Source organism: Antedon bifida, chromosome 5 (assembly GCF_963402885.1).
Source record: "Antedon bifida chromosome 5, ecAntBifi1.1, whole genome shotgun sequence".
NCBI lineage: Eukaryota > Metazoa > Echinodermata > Crinoidea > Comatulida > Antedonidae > Antedon > Antedon bifida.
Window position 1 is genome coordinate 12814262 of NC_136230.1, and position 27002 is coordinate 12841263.

Genomic DNA, 27002 nt, shown 5'->3' on the forward strand with positions numbered 1-27002 from the left:
AGTTTTTCATTCATTAGTATTTATTAACAAATATATAAACATTACAATCGGATCATATGGAAACAGGTGTAGAGAAGTGCCGTTTAGTAGCACAGTGGGATTCAGCAAACTTGTGTCTATGTCTAGTATGGTAAGGGAAGGATTAGAGGGCGCAAGGATGTAATTATTTACTTCCGTTTACCTGGTCTCATTTGCATAATATGTAAATTTTAATAATTTATAATTAATTTATATTTTTTATGTGCAGAATTACAAAAAACAAAAGAGTACATAAATAACAAAAATTAATTAACAAACTATATAATTAACTTAGAAAAGAGAGAACAAAATGTTATTGTGAATTGAATTATTATATTTATTGTAGGCCTATTACAGTAGGTAGCCTACAGAAGGCCAAACTTCAACAAAAATTCAGCATGAAGGATGACAACATTGATATCGCAAAATATGAATTAAAAATGGTGACTCAGACTGACAATTGCACATCATTAATAGTTATCATTATTTTACATTTTGTAAAAATCTCTGTACTATAAATACAGTGATTCCTACAGCTTTTGAATTTATCCACAATAAATTGTGACACAAGTACGTTTTTTTTAAATCAATTTTTATCGTCATTTTATTGCCATCGACATATTTTAACTAATTGTATTTTTAAAAATGTATATGAATGTAAATGTGGTTTCTTTTTAACATCAAAATAATCTTAGCCTATGTATATACTGTTTAAAAGAGATGTATTTTTTTTTAGCAATATACCTTATAAATAAGAGAAATATATAAATGTGCATATATATATAATATTATATTTATAACTGTCAGAGAACTATAATAAAAGTGGGACGAACCCACACAAGACAAAAAAAAATAAATTGTGTTGTTGAGTGGAAAACATTATTGTCTTGTCACAATACATTTAGATTATCATGGGTCTAATTATTACATGATTTCTTGATTTAAAATACAACTTAGCATCATTAATCATAACTACCGTAGTTATTAATACAAACAAATAGCAACATTATTATCAGTATCTTTTTATCACCATTAAACACCTATTTGCTGCCCTCATACCCCGTCCCCTTATTTATTATCAAAGTATTACTTTAACATGTTAAATATATACATGTAGGAGCATCTCTAATTGTCCCTCTAATACTGTATCAATATATGAAAAAACACACTATTTGTTCCAATATCTTACCAATCAAAATGAGTATGCTAATTATGTAACTTCAGATATCTAGACTATAATCATGTAAAAATAGTAAGCACATCTGTCTGTCCACTTTCAAATAGTAAGAGCAATTGGTTTTCAATATGAAATGACAAATACATTATTTTTTTATTTGGTCCTTTTAATACACAATTACACAATTGCCTTGAGGCAAACTGAAAAGTCTAATTTATTTTTAATCTTTTTATAAAATCAATAATAGAATTATTTATTTTTATTTATAGTAAATTTTATTTATTTATAGAAATATTATTCTTCATGAGTCGAATTTTGTTTGCTATATAAATTGTAAGAGGTATAATGAGCAGACTGTTATTAGGATGTCTCTTCATGCGTGTGAGGGAATATTTCGATTAATCTAGAACATTTACATGGGTTGGTATTGTACAGTGTAAATACACACAACCTGTGTCATTCCTGGGTTAATGAATCAGGTGTGAAATGGATTTTAATTTATCCGGAAACGTCTAATTTACAATTATTGTCATCACTACCTATTCAGAACTACAAATTTAGGTAACTATTTCAGTAAATGTTTTAGTATCCTTTGTTGCTTATTTAAATCAAATACCAGGTTAAAACAAAAATGTCACTTAACTTTGAACAGCATTTGTTAGGCTTAATAAATAACATTCAATTTCTAACAACCGTAACATCGGTTATAGTAAGGATCAATGCTTAATTCAATCTTCTAAAATTTTAGCAGCAACGGTCATGTCCTTCTTCTTTAAAACATTGATAAATGATGGTAATTTATCTTCTCTAAGGATACCCCTTTGTTCAAGATATAGTTAGATAATTATAATTATAGCACAGTCCATGACTGGTTGTCACGTTGTTTCCTAGAAACATTATTTAGATGGATTAGCTGTGGTACACTGTGTACGGAAAGTATTTTTCCAAAATCTATCAGTTTCTGTCGATACGTCAAGGATGAGGTTAAATGTCGGTCGGCTTCAGAATATTTTTCCTTTAGCAGTTTGTTGACCTCCAAAACGCCATTGGTACCAGTGCCGCTGATTGCATTGTAATTAGTATAGGTTGTATGATACATAGTAACTTAGCGATGTGAAGGATAATACGAGTTGTTATAAATAGAAATGATGAATATTGTTGTTTAGTTCAGAGACGGATATGATCCAGCCGTAACATCATATTAGCTACACAAACCAGACTGTTACAATTATATCGCGAACCAAATTTTCTTGACGAAAAATGGTCAACACTGTTAGTATTATTATTTAGTGGGGATGCACAACCTCATGCGATTGTGATTTGCAACAGGGTTTTCCCCTTCTCTGTGTAAAACAAGTCAAGAAGTCGTGCGCGAATATACATTTTTTTGGTCGGCAATAAGGTTTATCACAAATAGCTTGATAGGTACAAACAACAAATCAGTATCATATCATCATCACTATAATCTATATATTAATGCTACTAAATTTTTCGCGTATTTTACTTATCTCCTCCAAAACCACTGAAAGGTACGTGCTCACATTTGGCACACTGATGTTTATTGATGGGCCGCACACGATAGGCTATGTCACTTTCCTGAATTTTAAGGATAAACACTAAAAAAAATGCAAAAAAATAGCAGTAATTTGAGGTCTCAGCGACCATGTTACGTCACTGTATAAACTACGCAACCTCCTCTGTTGTGTACCGCCATGGCCGGATCTACAATTACACCTATCCTTGGAACAGAATGTATTTTGTAAATCACGGTTGGCTCTGTGAGCAAATCGTCGTGACCATGTGACGTACGTGTAATAATTAAGTATCACCGTTTAAAGCTAAAAATCAAAACTAAACCACAATGTAATTACAAAACTAGCAAAAAAGATACCAAAAAATACACACACAAAAATTGAAAAAAAAAATACATGGAAAAAATTTATATGAACAAACAAAAAAAAAACACACACAAATAAAACGAATCCAAATAGCCTAGGTGTCGTGTTTCCACAAAATAAATAATTAATAACGTTTTGGGTGTTAGTTTTGTGTCATTGTTTTATTTTTGAGCATTTTATTAGGAGGTTGTTGGGTGATGGGAATATAAAAAAACATGAAATAAACGAAAATGTAAATTAAAAAAAAACAAACACGCACACACATACAAAACGAATCCAAATGAGTGTTGTGTTTCTGCTAAATATCAAATATCAACGAAAAATACACCCAAAATGTTTGTGTCATCTAATTGCGACTACTTTTCGTCCGTAATCATTTTTATTATTCCAATACTTCACATCTTAATTCGATAACTTACCAATTCATATTTTATCATTAAAATGTTTTAATTTCTACCGACTGATTGAAGTCTGTCCCGCTCATGCACGTTGGCACTTTCTGAGACGCACCCCAAATCCAGTATTGCTTTCATTTTGTAGCTTACAGATATTTCAAAGTAAAGGAATACTCCGTGTATAACAAAATCAATGGCCGTAAATAGTTCCGAATTGTATTGTTGACAATTTGTTTGTTTAAAAAAAAAATAATAATTTGTCATTTCGTATAGAAGTTGGGGGCCCATTATATGAAAGATAGCCGAAACTGTCCTTAATTGTTTTACGATGAGAAAGTTCTCTGAGGTCAGATAAATTGTATTCTTTAATTTTTCTAATATTCCTGGTCAATCTCAAATTGTTGGCTTGATGATGGTTCACATTGACTTGATAATGGTTCCTATTAACTTGATGATGCTTCACATTGTTGACTTGATGATGGTTCACATTGTTGACTTGATGATGCTTCACATTGTTGACTTGATGATGCTTCGCATTGTTGACTTGATGATGGTTCACATTGTTGGCTTGATGATGGTTCACATTGACTTGATAATGGTTCACATTGACTTGATGCTGCTTCACATTGTTGACTTGATGATGCTTCGCATTGTTGACTTGATGATGGTTCACATTGATGATTTGATGATGGCTTCCGTTGTTGACTTGATGATGGTTCACATTGACATGATGATGGTTCACATTGATGATTTGATGATGGCTTCCGTTGTTCACTTGATGATGGTTCACATTGACTTGATGATGGTTCACATTGTTGACTTGATGATGGTTTCCGTTGTTGACTTGATGATGGTTCACATTGACTTGATGATGGTTCACATTGATGATTTGGTGATGGCTTCCGTTGTTGACTTGATGATGGTTCACATTGACTTAATGATGGTTCACATTGTTGACTTGATGATGGTTCACATTGTTGACTTAATGATGGTTCACATTGTTGACTTGATGATGGTTCACATTGATGATTTGATGATGGTTTCCATTGTTGACTTGATGATGGTTCACATTTTCTATACAAAACTAGCTAATAAAATAAAACAATGAATACATTATCAACTTGTATAGTATATCCACAATGATAAAAATTAAATCAATTGTATTATTTAAACTAAATTAACATCATGTAAAATTTTAAAACAAATGAAAGATATGAATAGTTACATTACAATTACCTTCGAATTCTGTAACAACATTATGCTCCAACAGTATTTTTTTTGCTTTTCCTCCAAGACGATCTGCAAATATTTGTATTTTGCCTGGATCATCTGCTAATTCTTCCTCTTTCTCCAGATGGAGAACTGCATCCCAAACATTGGAGAAGTTATATTTTGTCAAGTCATAGTAAGCAGTAACATTATGTAATGCATCTGGGTCAATTTGTTTCAAGGTCTTAAACAGTTGCTTTCTGTAAGGTGACAACTTGGATTTGTTACCAGTATTTTTATTCTCAACCTTGTTGTCTGTCATATACTTTGATACAATATCTTTTGACAGTGTCATTTCAGATGTTTTTGTAATCTCTAACAGCAAGTTAACATTAGTTGGCGAGATTAAACCTTTGTGTTCAAGGTGATTGAGTAAGTCATTTCCATTGAAATTTATATTTGTAATTTCAATGACATCCAATTCATCGAATAGTAGGAACCTTAGCCAACGGTATTTTTCACCGACAAAGCATTCACCAAAATTAGCTTTTAAAATTCGGAAATTGTTGTAAGTTTTAGAATCTGCAAATAAAATTAATGGTCATTATTTTTAAAATGATTATTATTTTCACTGATTCCAATCAAAATGAGTTTGATTTAAAATATATATTGTGTAAAATTATGACAGCACTGATAACGATAAAAAAAAATCTTCTATCAACTAAAACTCGAAATAAAGGTCCATTAACACTAGGTCGATAACAATCGACGATAATTAGATAAATATGCATTTTTTATACACTAAAACAAAGAAAATCTAAACAGTTTTAATACTAGAACTATAGGATAACCATGTATGCTGCCTTTGATGAAAATAACATTTCCACACGTCCAATCAAATGACGTCATGGTCAGTAAGAGCAATAATATCGCGACAATACAACGATGTTATTGTTTTTATTGACCATGACGATTCCAGTCTGAGTAGAATATAGTAAGGAATAGTAAGTCACATATTCAATTTCCGGTGAAAATTTTGCATTGTATCTGTATTAAAAAGGCATCAATTTATTATATATATTTTATAAATGTAAGTAGTACTAGTAGTATTATTACCTTGCCTAATACCTCGGTTCCATGCACCTGCACCAGACGACACACCTGCACTAGAAGACACACCTGCACCAGAAGACACACCTGTACCAGAAGACCCACCTGTACCAGAAGACACACCTGTACCAGAAGACACACCTGCACCAGAAGACACACCTGTACCAGAAGACACACCTGCACCAGAAGACACACCTGCACCAGAAGATACACCTGTACCAGAAGACACGCCTGCACCAGAAGACCCACCTGTACCAGAAGACACACCTGTACCAGAATACACACCTGCACCAGAAGACACACCTGTACCAGAAGACACACCTGTACCAGCATGGGATGAAACAAATTAGGTAAACATTACAGTAAATATATTTGCTATAAAGTATGGTTTAAAAGTCCTTTTCTCATAGGCAGAGTGTAGTTATAGATGCCTGTAACTTTGCCGGAACTTACCATAAAACTTTTCACATTGACCAGAATATAACCAATATTGTATTAATTAATTTCTAAAAATTGTAGTCTGTTAATGTTTTTTTACTACATATAATATGGCCTTGAAACACTGGTTTTCTTGTCTGATCACCATCTAGTATCAGCTTCAGACGTATTGGCTCATGCCATTCCTCTGGTCAAGGTGAAACGTACTTAATCTACATCATTACCATAATTAATATTATAACATACCTAGATGTCTTGATGTCTCAACATCGCCTATAACAAATAAAATATGTAATCATTATTTCAATAAAAAAAGAAACTAGATTTATATATATATATATGTATAGAAAAACTCTACCACCAGTGATAATATCCTGGAAATTAAATAATAAAAAAAAAATTAAATGAGGAAATCTGTGAGAATAAGAATAATCATCTGCTTGATATGTGGAGGAATTAAGATGTTTTAGGAATTAGGAATGTAACCAAAGTGTAGTGCTAGATAAAACAACAAGCCAACACCTACATAGTTTCCACCCTATACTCTAACAATGGTACAGTCAATAATGGGTGGTTATTGTCATGGATGGCTAATGTTTGATTACCGTTTTTTTTTAATAATACATTTTTATTTATTACAATCATCATTCTAAATTTAGACCTGTTTTTGCATTTTAAATACTTACAATTCACTTTCACTGGATCAATATCATTTGACTCTTGTGATAGTAATACTGTTGCCTTTAGGACTTTTGCTGATGATTTTTTTTTTCTTTTAAAAAGAAATGTCTTGTATGGTTCTGTACGCCATAGGTCTTTAGCCTTGACAGTCTAGGAAAAAAAGAAGACATACTCAGATAAACAGTTACAGCTCTAAGGCACTGATTGCTGTGATAGAGAGTAATGTATTTAGAGTATTTATATATATAGAGACTTTTTATTCTAAGGCTCTGTCTACACTATCCAACAAAGAAATGTGATGTGCCCATATATGGACACAATAACATCATATCACTACCATATTTGGGCATATCACTACCACATTTGGGTACATCACACTTTTTGTCAAGCTAGCTTGATAGTGTAGACTGTAGTTTTTTATGAATTTTTTGACATTACATATACATACTATATATTTTTTATAACTTTTTAAACTTATTATAAATATTTTATGGTGTTTTTTGCCTTGGAGACAAATTTCAAATTATATATTTTATCAATAAAGTTATCTTGAATCTTAAGATCTTTACTCAGTATCATGATCCAGTATGCTCAATTGGATAGCAATAGAGATTTTTTTATTTATTGATCAAGTTTATGAATTCTCAAGTTATGTGGTATTCCTGAAAAAACATGTTTAATGCATATTCTTCACCATGCCAACCTACTAAAAATATTGTGATAATACATATGTAACATATTGTACGGTATATAAAACAAATATTCTTACTTCTTCTTCCTTCTGATCAACTTTCCATTCCTGTTTTGATACTGTTACAGTAATTGTCATGTCCTTATACATAGATAGTATACCTACAGGTGCTATTAAAGGTTTCTCACCGATTTCTTTGTGGGCTTCTTTTACCTTCTGAAATAGGGATATGTACTTAATGTTATTTGTGATTGTGTACATATTTGTTTCCTAACTACAGTATCTGAGGGAAGAGTACAGGGCATTCATCATGTTCACTTCTAAAATAATTTTAACTGTAAATAGTTTAGGGAAATTTTGAATTTTCTGCCATGAATTGTAATTAATGTGTTATTATACGTTATACGTTAAATCTAGTGAGTGTCAATCCCCAGGTATGAAGTTAGGTGTCAAGAAAATGCATTTTTTCATACTGTACAATTTTAAGGTATATAACAATAAGAGAATAAATATTATACCAAGTTAACACATCTAAAATAATATTATTATTGACCAAATATAAGATGAGAAGTAACAGTGACTTATTCAATCTTTCTAGAAACTGTGGCAAAGCAACTTATTTATTATATCTATATTCTGAACAGTTAATTGATTGTAAGTAAAATAAGAACCACATTATTCAAATACAGTTTAAAAGTTATAGTAATTACCTTTACATCTGACGGCTTAAAAAGTCTTGTTTGAAGTTGATATTCATCATTTGCAAGCATCCTTCCAAAAACTCCTAACAACATTTTTTTCCTACCATGTAAGACATTTCTTAGATTACCCTTTAGTGCATACCAAGAGAAATGATTTAAAGTTACATAACAGTGACCGTTGTTTAAAGTAAACTGTACATCCTTTTCATCACTTTTCAATGCTATTTTTTTCCATTCATCTTCAATGCGATCTTTAACAAGTAGAGTGAATTCCCAAAACTCTTCATTTACAGCATCGTGTTGAAATGACAATGAAATGGGCTTGTTGAAGCTGGTGCCTTCTGGTCCACATTTAACAATAGGTGATATAATGGTTTCAAGAGCATGAGATACAGGCATGTCTGTTTCCTCAAAACAATTTTCTAGCGATACTTTAACTTCCTTCCCTTCAATTGCTTCAGAATGTATCTCCAACTTTATGTCTTCATCCTTAAGATGAAGCACTCCACCAGTAGATCCCACAATTACCTCCATAATTTGATCTACAGAACAGAAATTCTCAATTCTATTTTTTACTTTCTAGATATGATGAACGTTAAATATATATTTCATAAGATTGATAAATTGATTAAATAGAACTTATGACTCTCCACATGACTGAACTACTTTTCATTGTATTTGTATGCAATTATATTTATTAACAAACTGGTTTTATGTTTTTTATGTTATAGGAGACTTCTCAAATGGTGCCCACATTGAACAACAGGATCTTATTGTAAACTGTTCCATAACATTCTCCAGCTGTCTAAAGTCTGTCTGATGGAACTCTAAGCAGTATAGTACCATCTGATGATCAAAGTGAGCAACCTGGTTGATACAATATAAGATTTTACTCTACTAATAAATTTGAGCAATATTCTGCCATGCCATGCTAAATGTGGTTATGAGTAATTCATATTGAATCCTGCGATGAACTGGTAGCCAATGAAGAGATCTATGAATTGAAAGTTCGTCTTAATTATGGGTTTTCTATCTATCTGTTGTTTTTAAGTGTCAGAAACTTGCAATAATAACAATCATTGGCTGAGAATTTACTTATAGTTTTATTTATTTTACAAGACAATGTGAAACATTTTATATGTATTTTTATACATCATACTGTTTAAAGATTAGTTGTCAGTTGATATACACATGTTTACAGCCTACCTGTTAGCCTACTTTGCTATAAACTCACCTTTCAATATGTCAATTATCTCGGCTTTTTGACCTGCCCTTAATTCATTGTTATATTTCTTACACGCATTTTCATTGTACAAATCTATTACAGATTTGCCATACTGTGTAAATTAAAAATGAATATTTTATGTAAAAGAATACATTTTATTTTTTTTGTACATTATTAATCAAAATAGAAATCGAGTCATACTGATACAGATTCTAATGTATTCTTAAAAAAACAGAAGACCACGTCCTGTAATAATGTCTGCACGTTTTGTTACATCTTCTAATTTGGTATATAAATATAATTTTGAATCGATTATACAAATTATTATGACATATATAATATTGTAAATTAGGGCCTATTGTTATTGTTTTTATATTCATAATTTATTTGCATTAATTATTACATTAGGCCTACATAATTATAACAAAAACAAATCATCATTTTTAATTTAAATACTAATTACCTAACCTAATTTGATTTAACATTAAACCAACCTTATCTTCTTTTGTAACGTAAGATTTACCAGAACATTCCTTCATTAGATACACAATGATGGCTCTGTGTTCGTTGTACGTGAGATCTTGTGTGACACATGCATGCAGAAGTGTGCGTTTATTCTAGTAAATAAAATATTATATTTTGTATAAAATATCACTTTGATTTATGTTAATTATTAAAATTAGTAACTTGTATCTTCGTCACAAGAATAACACACAATGACGTCAGATATTTCGTTTCGATTTCCTCCGATTGTGAACTCAGTGGGTTTTCAGCAGGAATTGAAAAGTGTAGATAGATTTTTCTTTAGATATGTATATTCATAATTGTTAGATGATTAATGGTGAAGGACCCCATCACCTGTCTACAAAATGTACTACTTTCTGTTCACACAACTTTAGGCCTTCTGTTTTTTAAATGCACTATCAGATCACGATCCATACATGGCTCTTTTTGCCTGATGTAGAGTACCTATTGAGAAGACACGTGATGTTCTTCTACTGACATAGCGATTGGAGTGAGTCACGTCTGATTAATTATGGAGCTATAGTTGTGTTATGGATATATCACGCTGTTTTCTGATGTACGGAAGGCCCTGTATCGCCCACTATTGTAACAATCAACCACTAGTGGTTAATGTTACGTTAGGGGTTGATTTTTGTTACATTAGTTGTTGATTGTTACGTAGTGGGTGACACAGGACCTAGATGGTTAAAGTTTGCACAATACACAACCACACAGTTGTATTTGTCTTTTGTGTGTACTAATAAAAGTGGTAATGATAACAAGTACGATTCATCGTAATCGAAACAAAATTTGTGTGCAAACAGTAAAGTAGAGTAATGTCAAACGAAGTCCATTACAGATAATAACGAATGCTTACGTAAACAGAAACCTCGAAAACAGCGACGAGAGACCCGAAACCCAGGGTCTCTGTTTTCGATATTTGTTGAAACATAGACCCTAACACAATATTCTCAATATTAGGCTATATAAGGTTTTCGATATTTCCCGAATACAAAGACCTAGACTCAAAACGTAACAATACTATGTTATAGGGGTATGTTGAACTCACAAATTACTCACACTACATAAATTAAATTTTATATTCAATCTAATGATGTTTTTGAAGTACCGATAATAGGACTTTATACCGACGACATTGTTAATTGGTTCATTTCTTTACCTTTTTTAAATGATGGTACATCTTTTAGATCAAGAAAACTATAAAGAAAGTCTATATACCCATTACGTAGAATTAGCGTTAAATAATGACGGAAGAAACAACTTTTAATTTATTCGGTGTTTGTTAGAAAGAAAGAGGCAGACAGAGTTAAAGAAAGAGAATCAACGAAACGCGCGTATTTTAACGCGAATTCAAGTGGCTTTTCCTACTCTACAAATGACATCAGAGAGAATGCATTGATTGTGTAAATTTAAAATATCTATAGTAACAGCAATACACCTTGCTATTCATTTGATTTCACAACTATTAAAAACATAGTCCAAAATCGTTACGGGCGTTCTTACAGTAAATATTTACTGGAAATAATATCACATTAGTCGATGTCTTCAGCCGTTTTTCATACAGTATTCCATAATTTTAGGATGAAGTTTGCTGTTAGAAAAGCGACACTGATGCAGCTGTTTATGGCATGATAGTTGAAGCACGCATATATTAGGCTTGATTTATAACTTTCGTTATTAACTTATTTTGTGTTAACTTCAATGAAACATCTATGAGTCTTTTCAATCTTCTCTTACATTCGTTACAATACACTTCTCACTTCGTGGATACAATATTTAGATTGTATAGTTTAATAGACTAGCTTCAGATTGAGATAGGTGCCACCCGGAAAGGACAATAATGACTGAATGTTTTCTTGGGTCCTTACATGACCTGTATGAACAGAAAGGTTGCAGGAAAACGCACATTTTGGGGTGGGTTGGGGTGATAATCCAAAATTGCCACCAAAATAGTAAAATGTTAACAAAAAATACATTGTTGTCAGTAAGTATTGTCTTGGAACAGAAATGAGACCATTGATATGATCACATACCCTCTGTGAACTATCATCACGCATATTTGTATAGTAATACCATGCTTTAAATTTAGTATAGTGAACACCATTTAAGCAAAATTAAATCGAAGTGGTTTGAAATGACACATATGACACTAAATTTTATTGTGTAAATGACTTACGTGGTTCAAATGATTTACGTCTGCTCCAAAGTTGATGAGATACATACATGTACGCACGTGACCGTTACCTGCAGCCATTATAAGAGGTGTATTCCCGTACTGAAAAAAAAAGTATAGTACTTTATACAAAATATAATAGGTTGCTGATAGAAGATGCGATACTTGGAGTATGCCTAATGCACATTTATAAACTACTTGTACAATGATAGTAAACCTTCGCACACGAGTCGCAGATAATTGGCATAATGAGTATAGTTTTAGTCTTATACTTTTGACTCTATTTTGGTTTTGCTATTCGTGTACCAGGAATACGGTAGTATATAAAAATAATTAAATAAATAAAACAAATTAAAATTAAACCAATTACAAGAGGTTAGAGAAAAGGTTTCTTCTATGTGTGAAAGCAATTATTATATATTTAGCCAGCTTCTAATGCTGTATTTGCCTCAGACAGATTACCTTTCCTCTGGTGAAGGCGGGCACTACACGAGAAGAGCTCTTGATTAATGTATAGGACCAAGCAAGGTGCTTAAACAGTCTTGGCTTAGTCATCACAACAAAACAGAGAACATATTATAATTTCACTTAACAAAAAAAAAATAAATAAAACGGTATAACTTTTTCAAGATTTAAGCGACTCGCTTCGATTTGACGCTTGATATGAAACCTTTGACAATGCAATAAGTACGTTTACCCAACTGAGAAAACATAATTATTAAGTGCCAAATACTGTACCATGACCCCTTAAGAAAGGGTTACAGGTCAATATATGTCCCACTGGACATAATTAACATAATGAGTACATGAAACCAATCCTAAAATGTGTATTTTTAGAGTCTAACAAAAGATCCGTCATTCTTATGTGTCAACTCGTCCTGTGCCTAGTACGCTTAAGAAAGCCATTAATTACCGCTATTTAACATTTTAATTAGCATAATCGAGTATATCAATAGAATCTTCGGCAATACCCAACTGAGACAACGTAATTCTTCAGTGCCAAATGCTGTACCATGGCCCCTAAGAAAGGTCAGTTTCTGTTGCAAAAAAACTTGATTATGCATAATTAGTAGCCTTAAAAAATGATAAAATATTTAAGTTCAGTGTCTACCAAAAGATTTATCTTTCTTACATGGCAGCTTCTGTCAACTTATTTCACTCAAGGAAGCTGCTAATTAATAATTATTATTAATTAATAAACTTAACTTAACAGGAAGAAAAATCGTAAACTCTAAACTTAAGTATATAGAATGCTTCTCCCTCTACAATACATTTTGGAGTTATGGAGCATATGTTTGCAAACACAAGCAACAAGGATGTTATCACTACTACTACTCATCCTTCCTTATTGTAGCTCTCGTAATATAACATCGCCTATTTGAGTTGTACGACCGCCGTGCAGTTATCGACAATACAGTCAACCTCGCTACAAATTACATTACATTACATCTATCTATATTATAAGTGAGAGAGTGTGTACGTTTGTTTGTCTGTTTCTTTGTCTGTTTGTTTGTTCGTTGTACAAATTGTTGTTACTGCACGTAACCTTACATATGACCAGAATTGTACCGGGAAGGTTCTAAACTATATTTCAACATCATCCGCCATCTAGGATCTAAGTTAGGGACCAAAATGTGGTCAAAATGGCCCACTTTCCCCCACTTTCGATGTTTGTTCGTTATACAAATTTCTGTTTCTGCACTCAACCATACTATGGGGTATCAAAATGATCGCAATTGTACCCGGAAGGTTTAACTACATTTCAAAAAAAGGTGTGGGTTGTGATGTCATTTTTGCTTGGGCTCGGGGTTGTAGGCTATCGAATTGTAAAATTATACTACAAATGTTTTACAGTATTTGAATTATCCTCAAGAAGGCGTTTGGGGAAATATAGATATACATATTGTTTAATCATTAACCAACATGACACCTATTCATTTACACATTTAGCAAAGTACTTTAACCATATCCAGCTATGTATCGGTCTCTTGGATTGTCTCATTACAGACATCCATTTCCTGTGTGAACATATACACGTTCATTACTGTTATCCGCCATCTAGGATCCAAGTTAGGGGTCACAATGTGGTCAAAATGGCCCACTTTCGATGTTTGTTCGTTATACAAATTTCTGTTTCTGCATGTAACCATATATATGGGGTATCAAAATGATCGCAATTGTACCGGGAAGGTTTTAAACTACATTTCAAAAAGTCCGAGGATTTGGTGGGAGAGGGAGATTAGGTGTGGTAGTTGGGGTTCAGAAGATAGTAGGGATGAAAACTGCCACTGAGAGATTATGGGTTGGGAGGATGGCCAACTGGAACATTCTTAAACACATCACCCAGTATATGGGGTGTGTTTGAAGGGGGTCCCGGTAAACCATGCAACAATGATAAAAGTGAGAATACTTTCAAAGACGTAGGCCTAATGGGAGGTTTAAATCTATGCAAAAAAGTAAAAACGTTGAGCATGGGCCTTTTTAATAGCCTAATACTTATTGTCGTGCCATTTAAGATCTCAGTGATTTATTTACAATGTCAATTCCAGAGGGGGTATTTTATTGTAGGTTATTTACATTTTGTGTTATAAAATGTCGAGTGTTTCACCTGCTTTGACAGAGACAATACTGTTGAGTTGAAAATGTAAACATATTAGTGTATTGGTAAACACATGATGTACTGCAAACCAATCTAGTATATTTGTGCACATAATAGTAGGTGACATTTGTAATTGAGACTGTTTTATTTGACACGACAAAGCATGTGAACTCCTAAAAAATGTACATAATCATAAAATGTAGTACATTTTTGAATGTTGACATGACATGATAAACAATACACATGTTCCTTCTATTACAGAGTTCAACTTAGATTTTTCTCGGGCTACTTGGATCTCGTTCTTAATTAAGCGGTGTATTGTTTATTTATTGCAATGCGCTGTGTGTTCTCTGTAAGTCGATATTACATACGTAATTTCTTTTAGTATGAAAGGGTAACACCGTGACTTAAAAATATATTGTTTATTATAAAACATAGACCTTTGAAAAACACTACTTATTTTATTAATGAAAAAGATAATATACATTTGAATTAGCTGTACGTGAGTGCAAAACATCTAAATGAATATGTATTTATTACAAAAAGCTACAATTATGTTTTCAAAAATTGTTGTTTTTTTAGACCACATTAAGTGGTTGGTGTAACATCACATTAATGATATATTGAAACATTATATGTTAATTAGTCGTAAACATGGACATTTGCCATTCACGAGGATTTAAAATTCAGAGTTTTAGTATTATAGTATTACAGTTGAACCTCCTTAAGCGGCCACATCCCTTAACGGCCGTACTTTCAAAAACCTGTTTGTTCTTCATCTAATTAGTAGCAGCCATCTCACGTGAGCGGCCGCGGTAAATTTGTTTACAATACATTAACTTGTTTGTATGGTAAATTACCTCCCGTAAGCGGCTACACAAAAAATTTGTATTGACTTGACAGCAACAATGCCATATACATGGCTACAGTCGCGTGCGCAAATTTTAGTTAGTGACCATCCGACCGACCGACATAGTGAGCTGTAGAGTCGCGTTTGGAAGAGACTAAAAATACAATTTTGATACTTATATTGTGCGTTATATATTATTATATTTATTTTGAAGCGGTTTTAAAAATATTTCTGTGAAGAACATTCCTGTGTTTTTTCATATGAGATGAGAAAACTATACAGATTTTGACCGACCAATTTGTCTGAAAATCATAAATAATACTAAACCACCTGATCATAAACAATAAAATACAATTAACTGGAGAATTTAGAGGCCCGTTGCGTTGAGAAAGCCGAAAATATCGTGCATAGCCATAATACGTGATTTTGGCCCTCTATCGCCAGAACATCCCGTAATCGGCCACATTTCAATTCCATAAAATAATTAAATTAATTATTAGGAGTTGATACCTTAGTGGCTACAGCCAAGGTCTATAGTCTACATTATTTAATATGGCCAACCACATGAACTCCAGGAGAGTGAGTGACCTTCTACATAACAAAAACTGAATTTATAGTTTTCCAAAGAATTCTACATTGCTATATTAAACTAAATTTGAACTCATCAGGCCCAAATACGTTCATTTTTGTCGCAAATACTTTAGGAGCAAATGCAAACGTAAGCAACAGAAGAAAGATATTTAGGCCTAGCCTAGATGTTATCAGTAAGCCTATTAATTACAATGTTCACGGCTGGTCTCTTCAGAAAATAGAGAACCCTACGAACCCCTCTCTTTACTTGCCCTTCATCGCGACGAGTTCGAGTTATCGACGTTAACGCACACCCTGTAACTAAAATGAAATACACATATACTCTATGGCACGAAAAAAAAATGTTTTTTAGTGTGCTGAATTGTGTCTATTCTGTGTCATACAATATTAAGTGCGAATAACCAATAAGTAAAGGTTAATATTCTATTCTGTTCTGTTTATTCAGTAAGGCCTAAATTTCACTCAGATATGTTACTTTTCAGTATGATCACAGGAATACGAAATCAGCTACAGTTGACCACATACGAATGACAATCGGTTCTTTTTAGTGGGCTGAATTATTAACTTAATAATTCAGTCAGTTAATGTGACATTAACTGACTTATACGGCCACCAACTGTTAGTACTCAGTTTAATAAAACTAAATCCCACTTGTACAGAGAATTTGACATGAAAACTTTTACAGATACAACAATATCATTTCACTATAAATCTTTGATATCATGTGTATATAAACAACACTGGATGTGTTTACAATTGCCATTTCACGGCAATACGGTTGAGTTTCATAGGAAACAAAGTTGTAGGGATTATAAGTTTCTGAAATAAAATGTAGTGCTGCTGTGTTATCGGAGAAAGTTTATAATCTAATCACAGTATGTATTCAATTATCTCAACACAAATACCAATTGAAATGCCATGGTTTCTGTGATTATAGTTCTTTAGTTCTTTTAAATATGTCTATTATAATCTTTCCCATCTCTTCTGAAAATTGTTTTCAATACAATCAATTGCCTGTTGTAGATACAAACAAGGAAAACGCTTATCCATCATTACTAACAAGTAAGTTATCAGGGATAGTTATTTCTTCAGGTTGATGTACTTATATTTCCATCACATAACCCTTACCTTCTATCACGTAAAGTATTAAGAGTACACGCCTGTTCATGTGCGCCATATTATTGCTCATATATTTGTTACCAAAATAATTTTGCAAGCACGGTAATGTGTTGATTCAACATTACTTTGTTTACCAATTGGAGTTGTATATTCATGTGAAGTAAACAAGGTCAACACTCGGGAAACCAAATTTTCTGGAAAAAAGCAATGGATTTGATACTGCATGCCATTTTTTTCTATTATTAACCATATTAGGAAGAAAAAATAAAATTTCAATTATTGCTATATTTTGGGGTTAAAGGTCACCAAATACATGCCAAGAATACCAAAAAATCGTATTTTAAAAATAAAACTGTTAGAATAGTTTAGATTCACGGTGATTCTAGAAAAAATAACAGCGAATTTATCCAAACTGTTGTTTTTGCTCTTTTAAATTGAAATGTCATGGTTTCTCTCAGTTTCCATGGTTACAAGACACTATTAAAATTTACCAAACATTATTAGTGGATTTATATAATTTAAGATGTCTTCTTCCTAAACAATATTAAAAAGTTTGGATTGCCAAATTTACCATTTTTGGACTTTTGGCACACTTTGAATTGATTCTGGCCCACTGTGCCACGGGCCAAGAGCTATTCTTTTATTATTCAATTTTTTTTTCTAAATCGGTAATCGTGACCCTTTAAAACTTGTTGTTGTATATGATGTGCCAGCGTGCTACGTTCTAAGCATTGGAGTAGTAAAAAACCCAATAAAAGTGACATTGGGTAGACTTGTAAATGGTAGTTGCGAATGAATTGCCGTTTCTTACAAAGGGAGCATACCACCTCTCGTAACTACGCATTTTGGATATGTATAGCACGGCCCCTGGATGTCGACGCGTGAGCTGGGCCAACTTCTAAATATAGTTAGTTATAAATGTTTATTACAAAGGGACACCGCCAGATAAGTGCGTCCTATCACTAGTAAGTAACTTGATTCAGATTTTGGTCATTGTAACTTTGATACAGCACAAATATCGACGCGTGAACCGCAATGAAAATGAGTTTGTGAATTAGACATTTTACTGTAATATTAAATATATTTGTTACTAGAAATTAGTTTGATAAAATATATTCTACAAAATTAGTAGGCCTAATAATTGTTTTCCCTCATAAATAATGGGGAGATGGGGATGGGGACACGTGTCTGTTTATGAGTGAGAATCAATCAGGCATTTTAATTAAAATGCAGACCGTCTTAAATTACTTGACATGTTTCGATAAATATAGTAGATAATATTCTCATCATCAGAACTGTAATCAAAGCCTAGAGTACTTGTATACGTACTACAACGTTGCGTTTAAATGAGTCAATAATTAGCATGAGAATAGATTTACCGAAACATGTCATGTCATTTTAAGACCGTCTGCATTTTCATTAAAATAATGCCTTATGATATTATTGATCATCACTCATAATTTGGTGGTATTATACATGATGTGCCTGTTTATGTACAGTGAAAGAGCTTATTTTAGTATCCTATAGTAATATATTTTCTATATAAGAGAATATGGTATTTCAAATCAGGTACAAAAGCCGACGATCCGAGCGAATTACATTGAAAACACATTGCATGTCGGCGAGGTCCGATGGCATGCGTGACTGCCGGAACAATGCAACAAAAATGAAAAACGAAAATGGCATGTCGTGTTGTCTGTAGGCCTACAGTAGTTAGTTTTTCAGATACCACCTTTGACAGTGGCAGAATCGGGTGTTTATTTCAAGCTCACATAAATGGGCAATGGAATCCTCGTTATTAAAAAAAAACATTATTTAAGCTTATTCACTATTTAAATCATCTACTTATTAATTTATTTATATTATATTGTTTTCTCTTTTTACTTGGTTAGATAAAAAATGTTACCGAGAAACGGAAAACATTCTAGTTAAAATTCTTTATGTATACCCACATATTGCACTATTTTCTGTATACTTAATTAGGTACTATTTTCGTACATGTGTTGCTGTTGGGAATAGATAAATATTTCACTTCAAATATTTTCCAAAATAGTGGTACACAACAATGAAAGAAAAAGTGAAAACAACATTTTTGTTACGTTCTTGTCATTAGAAATATTCTTGCGACTGAGGTGAACTTCGAAAATGCCGGTCAGATGTAAAAACAAGTTAAAAGGAATAAATTAGCAATTGTCACTGCATACTCATCCATCAAACTAGCCGCCATCGAGCAAATACTCAATTCACAGTCATTCACTTAACAAAAAATACACTTATTTTCGGGTGATTTTTTTTTATTAATTGTCAAAAATTGTTTTCTTTGTTTTTAGTCGCGTGGACGCGACTCTATGGTTTACTATGTCGGTCGGTCGGTCGGTCTGTCTGTCGGTCTGTCTGTCGGTCTGTCTGTCGGTCTGTCTGTCGGTCCGGTATCACTATGCGTTTTATCGCTTTCTGACCTTATCTTGATACCAGTTTAATCTAGCTAAGTCAATTTTTCACAGTATATTCCTTATGGCCAGGAATCGATGTGGTTATGTTTTCACGGTGCGCAATAAAAAATTACGCGGTCTACGCATGATTTAACGAAATCACGTTTGTAATCATATCTTCACAACCATGAATCACAATTAAATAAAATTTGGTACTCATAAATTTCAGGGCATAAATCATCATAGGGTGGTTCTCGGTCTTCCTCGACATTTTATATTGGTAGTGTTGCTGAAATAATAGCTTATTGCTGTGTTGGCTGGTGTACATGGGTCTTGTCTAAGTATGTGACCCAATAGTCTCCATCTTGCGTCGATTTTTTCAAATGAAATCGGTTTTGTTCTGTTCTGTCCTTCTGTATAAATTTATGTTCGATATCCTGTCTGGGAACCTGATACCTATGATTTTGCGTAGTTGCTGTCTGTGAAATGTGTCGAGTTTATGTGCTTCTTCTTTTGAGTCCCCATGTTTCAGAGTTGTAGAGTACTAGTGAGTTGTACAGCTTGATACGTATTTTTAATTTGATTTTATCTTTTCGAAGCCACATCGAGTTTAGTTTGGTCATTGCTACACGCGCTAGTTGTTTAAAAAACACCATCATGGAATTTGCGTTTTTACGAAGTGACACTATTTATTAAATACCCGTATGTGCTGCTTGCCAGTGCCACACGGGTAATGAATTTTGCGCGTTTGTTTACTGTGTTGGCCTAGCCTACAGCCTAGCTAGGAGGATCTGGTCGCACACTCCAGAACATTGCATTTTATCAAGAAAGACGGTAAGTTAATTAGTTTATTTAATGAATTTTAGTCCGCTCAGGTATCCGTCATGTCGAGGCCTATTATATATTTATTGTATAATTTATAAAACAGTAATTTGACACACTTTTAGCCTAGGCCTAGTACTAGCTAGGCATAGGTAGGCCTACTTTACTTTTCTGTGACGTTTAGGTATAGCTAGCTGGCCCAGATCTAACTAGGCTAGCCTCTGGCCTGGCGTACATTATTCGGTTAGTAGGCCTAATTAATTAATACACAGTGAAAAAGCTTATTTTAGTATCCTATAGTAATACAGTTTTCTATATAATTTAAAGAGAAGATGGAATTTAAAATCAGTTACAAAACCGACGATACGAGAGAATTACATGTTTTAAAAAACACCCACTTGTTATTTTTTAAAAACATTGCACATCGGCGAGGTCCGATGGCATGCGTGACTGGCGAAACAACGCAACAAAAATGTTGGCGCTGAAAAAAAATGGCATGTTTTGTTGTACTGTAGGCCTATCAGTAGGCCTACAATGAAACGTGTATTTTATGTACCCAACGGTAAAAAGTTTCATACAAATAGTAAAAATTCAGCCTAGATCGTGAACATAATTCGTACGTTTTTGCTGTAGCGTACGTATACACAGTACACGACGTACCCGTCGGTAAACTTCGCCGGGGAAGTAACTATACGCATTTTGGTTCCTGGATGGAACATGTGTATTATTACGCGTAAACCGTGTATTCCACGATGCCATTGGATCGGTCACTTAATAATAATAATTTCTTTAATTTTCCAATTCATCATGTGTTTGTCATTACTATGAACTTTAATTGTACTGATTGGAATATTTAATCAGTATAATAATGCTTGCCTTCTAGTTAGTTACATTGAAAACCTCATCCAAAGGATGCGATGTAAATCCACTCAACAATTTGTTGAATAGCAAGAGGAGTCATGGGTCGGCTACGGTAATTCACTTTTGGGAATGGCAGAGTGCCCTGGTATTTGCACGTTAAAATCGCCTATGACACCAACGCAAGCATAAAACAACTACCGTATATTCTACAAATAAACATGATCAGAAATAGACAATGTAGTTGCTTAGTATATATTACCAATTTCATTACGTAACTGCTGTGTTCAGTGTTATGTTATTTACGTACATTATACAGCAACACCTTCCCCGTGATCATGTTTACGATAAGATATAAAATTAATGTTAAACATCTAAGATGTTATCTATCTGTACTAGAATATAAAAAGTACATAATGAAAAAAGAAAACCTGGATAACCCCATTTCGTTAACGTCTGAACTATACTAACTTTAGATAAATTGGAGCTCATCAGTCACACATTGTAGTGATTTCGGATTTGACAAAAGAATGTTTGGCAAATCAAAATTGATTATATTCCGATTATCATGAATTTTAAATAAACAATAAAAGGAAGGCGTAAACTTGCTGTTAGTTTTTTGCATTTAAATTATAATAGTATGAGGCTAATTAGACCTATTTCAGATAACATTTTAGCGGATTGTGTTTCTCAGGCTCACTCTGCAATCGCAAAATTTTCTCACATAAACGGGCAATGAAATCGTTAAAATAAAAACATAATCTTATACAGTATATTTATATTAATTATTTATTTATTTTTTCTCGCTTTACTTGGTTTCGTGTTAATATGCCTATTCGTGGATACTATTTAAAAAATACAAACAAACGGTTACTATTGATGGTTTCGGTGTATAGCTTAATGTCTGTTTTCTATTGAAACTCTCAGATCAACCGGCGGACGCTTTAAATAATGTTTCTGATGACTTCTGACGTTAATGCGTCGATCGTAAATTGTTAGATTTTTAAAAATATTTTAAATTTTTTTTAAAAAGATGCGTATAAAAATCAATTTGCATGATTGATTTCTGTAATAACTAATATAGCCTAAATTATGTAAAAGCGTTGTTTCCAGTTTTCATTGTTGAGCCCGACAGATCGAGTATCGTGTTATACAGGCCATGATTGTTAATATAAAAATATTATATGAAAATAACTATTGTTGTTATGTTGTACTATGTTGTTTTTAAATTTAACAAAACAATAAATAAACCATTTATTTTAATCACACTGAACAATTATTATAGCACCCTTATTAATAATGTTTGTAAAACTTACATTGTTTGTATGATCCAAATTAGCCCCTGCCTTGAGCAAAATAATGCAAACATCTGTGTGGCAATTACTTGCAGCAGCACACAATATATACTTTATAAACTGTTACCAATTGTGTAAAAGAGGGTGTTCTTTATTTTTTGATTTAACCTTTCACTATAATATTATATTATTCTTACCAGGAGAATTATTCTAAATATACTGACACCTTTGTTTCACAATTCCAAATTTTGGAATGTTATGCACATTTTTATTATAGACCTAATGTGATCAAATATTGGTCTAATTTATTTAGATTGATCAGTAAAAATAAGAAATGCGTTATTATTATGTACTGTAGGCCTATGTATAATTTCAAACAACTTTAATCCGTACAGTAACAAACTTGTTTCGAGATTAGCACGTAAACGCATTTATATCCGATAGGACTTATTTTATCTACAATCTCTAATTTCAAGATTTTATCGACTTCTGCATTACAAGGCGGTTTGTGATTGTAAGATCGTTACAAACTGTACAAAGTACAGATCACATTTTTGTTGTCATTCTTTATCGATCAATTAATGCATCAATTAATTAGTTAGGTCCAATACGTTTTGTCTCCACACGTTAACGTTTTTTTTGTTTCATGTACAAAACAACAAGCATTTTAAATGTGTTACATTCGCTGAAATCAATGGATGTATTATCCGCATTGCAAATGTTGTTCACCGCGATTATGTTGACAATAATATGTATAATTAATGTTTAGCTATAATTTGCGTCATCAGTGATGTTTTCAAATTGAACTTAACTGATTTTAAATCAATTGGAGCTCATCAGTCTTTACATTATAGTGATTTATGATTTGACAAATTTGAGAAATCACTATAAGCAAAACTGATTACATTCCAATTATCAAGAAACTTAAATGTTTTAATATTTACATAAACAATGTTACGAAGACGTAAACTTACATATACGTACCGCCTCTCGTGACTACGCATTTTGGTCCTTGGATGTGTATTATAGCATGGCCCTCGGATGTCGACGCGTGAGCTGGACCAACTTCTAAATATAGTTACTGTATAAATGTTTCTTACAAAGGGACACCGCCAGACAAGTGCGTCCTATCACTAGTAAGTAACTTGATTCACATTTTGGTCCTTGAAACTTTGATACAGCGCAGATATCGACACGTGAACCGCAATGAAAATGAAATGTTTTACTATAGTTACTAGAAATTATTTTGATAAAATAAATTATTAAATATAATAATAAATATTAGTAGGGCTAATAATAATTTTCCTCAGAAATTATGAGGACGGCGCTTCTGCACACGTGACGGTTTATGAGTGAGAATCAATAAGGCATTTATCGAAAATGCAGACCGTCTTAAAATTAATTATTTGACATGTTTCGAGAAATCTATTCTCATCATCAGAACTGTAATCAAAGCCTAGAGTACTTGTATACCTACTACACAGTTGCGTTTAAATGAGTCAATAATTATCATGAGAATATATTTATCGAAACATGTCACGTAATTTAAGACGGTCTGCATTTTCATTACATGTCTTATGATATGTTATGGTCTAACCACTGTTAAGATTTGTGTTCTGTTAAGACCTCTTTGGAGGTGTGCTACAACAACTCATTGAGAATATTGCTAGGCTTTACCTAAGCACTGTAGTGCTAGTAATATGTTTGCCACGAGGAGAATTCCCTCTTTCTACGAGCATGTACGCAAGTGCGTCTATGGTTTTAGATTAAGAGTTGTGAATAGTGAAATCTGTTTAGGTGTACCACAAACTATTTGTTCCGATATTCAAATCTCTACACTAAGTGGGAAAAATCCTATTTTAGTTTGATTTTCCGGTTTTGTATTATGTGTTGTTGTATATATGGTATATATGGAATATTTATTCTGAAATAAAGTGATCAAAGCAAATCATATTTTATTGATTCTCACTCGTAATTTTGGTGGTATTATATGTTTATGTAATTAATACACAGTGAAAAAGCTTATTTTAGTATCCTATAGTAATACATTTTTCTATATAATTTAAAGAGAAGATGGAATTTAAAATCAGTTACAAAAGCCGACGATACGAGAGAATTACATGTTTGAAAAAACATCCACTTGTTCTTTTCAAAACACATTGCACATCGGCGAGGTCAATGAGTCAATAATTATCATGAGAATATATTTCTCGAAACATGTCACGTAATTTTAAGACGGTCTGCATTTTCATTAAATGCCTTATATTATTGATTACATGTTTATGTAATTAATACACAGTGAAAGAGCTTATTTTAGTATCCCATAGTAATGTATTTTTTCTATATAATTTAAAGAAAGAAATGGGATTTAAAATCAGTTACAAAAGCCGACGATCCGAGCGAATTACATTAAAACCCGGAAAACACCTACTTGTTATTTTTAAAACACATTGCACGTCGGCGAGGTCCGATAACTGGCGAAACAACGCAACAAAAATGAAAAACGAAAATGGCATGTTTTGTTGTAATAGGCCAGAAGGTTCCGGGTTCGAGTCTCGGTTGGGGTGACCTTTTCTCATTCTCATTGATTTCCTGATCTTTATCGTTTAAAATTAATTACATTTCAGTATATCACAGGCCGGTTTAGAATTAATGTTCTATGCCTAATGTGTCTATATAAATAAAAGTATCTCTCCGGAGGTCCAGCTTCGTGAATAAAAAATACTGATGGATGATCATATATGGGCCTATCAATTTGATCTCTGGTGCGCGTGCGTACAATTGAGGGACTAGTGCTATTCCGCCGTACCACGCCAAGAATGTTAAAGAGTCGCTATTCAATCGGGTTTGAACTAAATTATGAAAGAGCCTATCCCGTATAATTATGAAAGCCCCAGTGGTCTAACGGTTAGGACATCTGTATATCAAGCAGAAGTTCGAATCTCAGTCAGTTCTCATTCTCACAGATTTCCTCATCCAATTCAGAGCACAGGGTAGGCTACAAAATGCATGAAGATCACCCCAAATCCGCCTAGTATTTGGATTGTTAAAAAACGTGGTATCATTCTCAGACCGAAGTCCCCTTCTTTTACAACCATAGGGTCTAATAAAATATTAAAGGTACTCTGACGCTAGGTTAGCGAGACAAATATGAACATGCAAAGTGCCTTAAATTGAATTCTACAATGTAAAAGAAGCCAATGAAGTTCGAAACACTTAGTGACATCTCACATAATTAGCCTTCCGGCCCGGTTGTGTAATATTTGCAGTTTTTTTAACAAAGATACCAACAAATAGCGTGTTACATTAGTCCAGTCTATAAAGGAACCAGTGGCATCATTGCACGTCGTATTACCTAAAAACTGTCTAATTCTGCATAGACCTCTCGCTCACTCTCTAGTAAGTGCGGACGATGGATCTCGGAATGTTAAATAATAACTCGGTTAAAAACATTTGGTTTACCATAATTATTGCAATGCTTGCTCTTCGTTAAAATAAACCTAATCTGTTTGTCAGTGTCTTAATTAAACTAAATAAGATGAGCAATATAACATTTTAAAGTACCATGTTTATTATTTAGGGGTGACGGCGTTCATTCAAGGGAGGCGTTTGTTGGTAACATTTGATTTCATAATTAATAAATTCCTCTAGATATTAACAAACCAAGCAAAGAAATTTAAGACTAACAATAATTTTGTTAAAAATATAGCAGAACTTGTATTATCAAGATACTGATTTATGGTGTCCCGTGTTGAACCCACAAATGTGAACATTTGTGGTTGTTTCACATTTGTGGGCGTTTTCACATTTGTGGGCGTTTTCACATTTGTAGGTCTTCGTTTTGTGTTGTTTTGTTTATGTCCTTTATTACTGTATGTTTATTTCATTGATATGTATGCTTTTGCTATTTTAGTGTTAGTCTTTGAAGTGAATGTATTTGTTAGAATGGGGCAAACCTTCAACTAGCGAAAGCTATTTTGTTTGCTCTAATTTGCTTTTGATATTCGTGACTAGGAGAACGTAAAAAATACAACACCGTATTAATTATAATCAGAAATAAACAATTCTATCAACATGTTCGGTAAATTGTAGATATATTCTTCTACAAATATAAATGTGTTTGTGTTAATAATACAATATTGCGTTGATAAATACTATGTGGCGGGTTATTTATGAGAGGGTGGATGTTGAATAT

At 32.8% G+C, this 27002-nt stretch overlaps 1 protein-coding gene across 1 annotated transcript in view; it reads right to left on the bottom strand.

The window, feature by feature from the left end:
* LOC144842707 (ankyrin repeat and SOCS box protein 11-like) overlaps positions 1-27002 on the bottom strand; it is a 372919-nt gene that overhangs the window by 102721 nt on the left and 243196 nt on the right. The gene's annotated exons all lie outside the window — the stretch shown is intronic.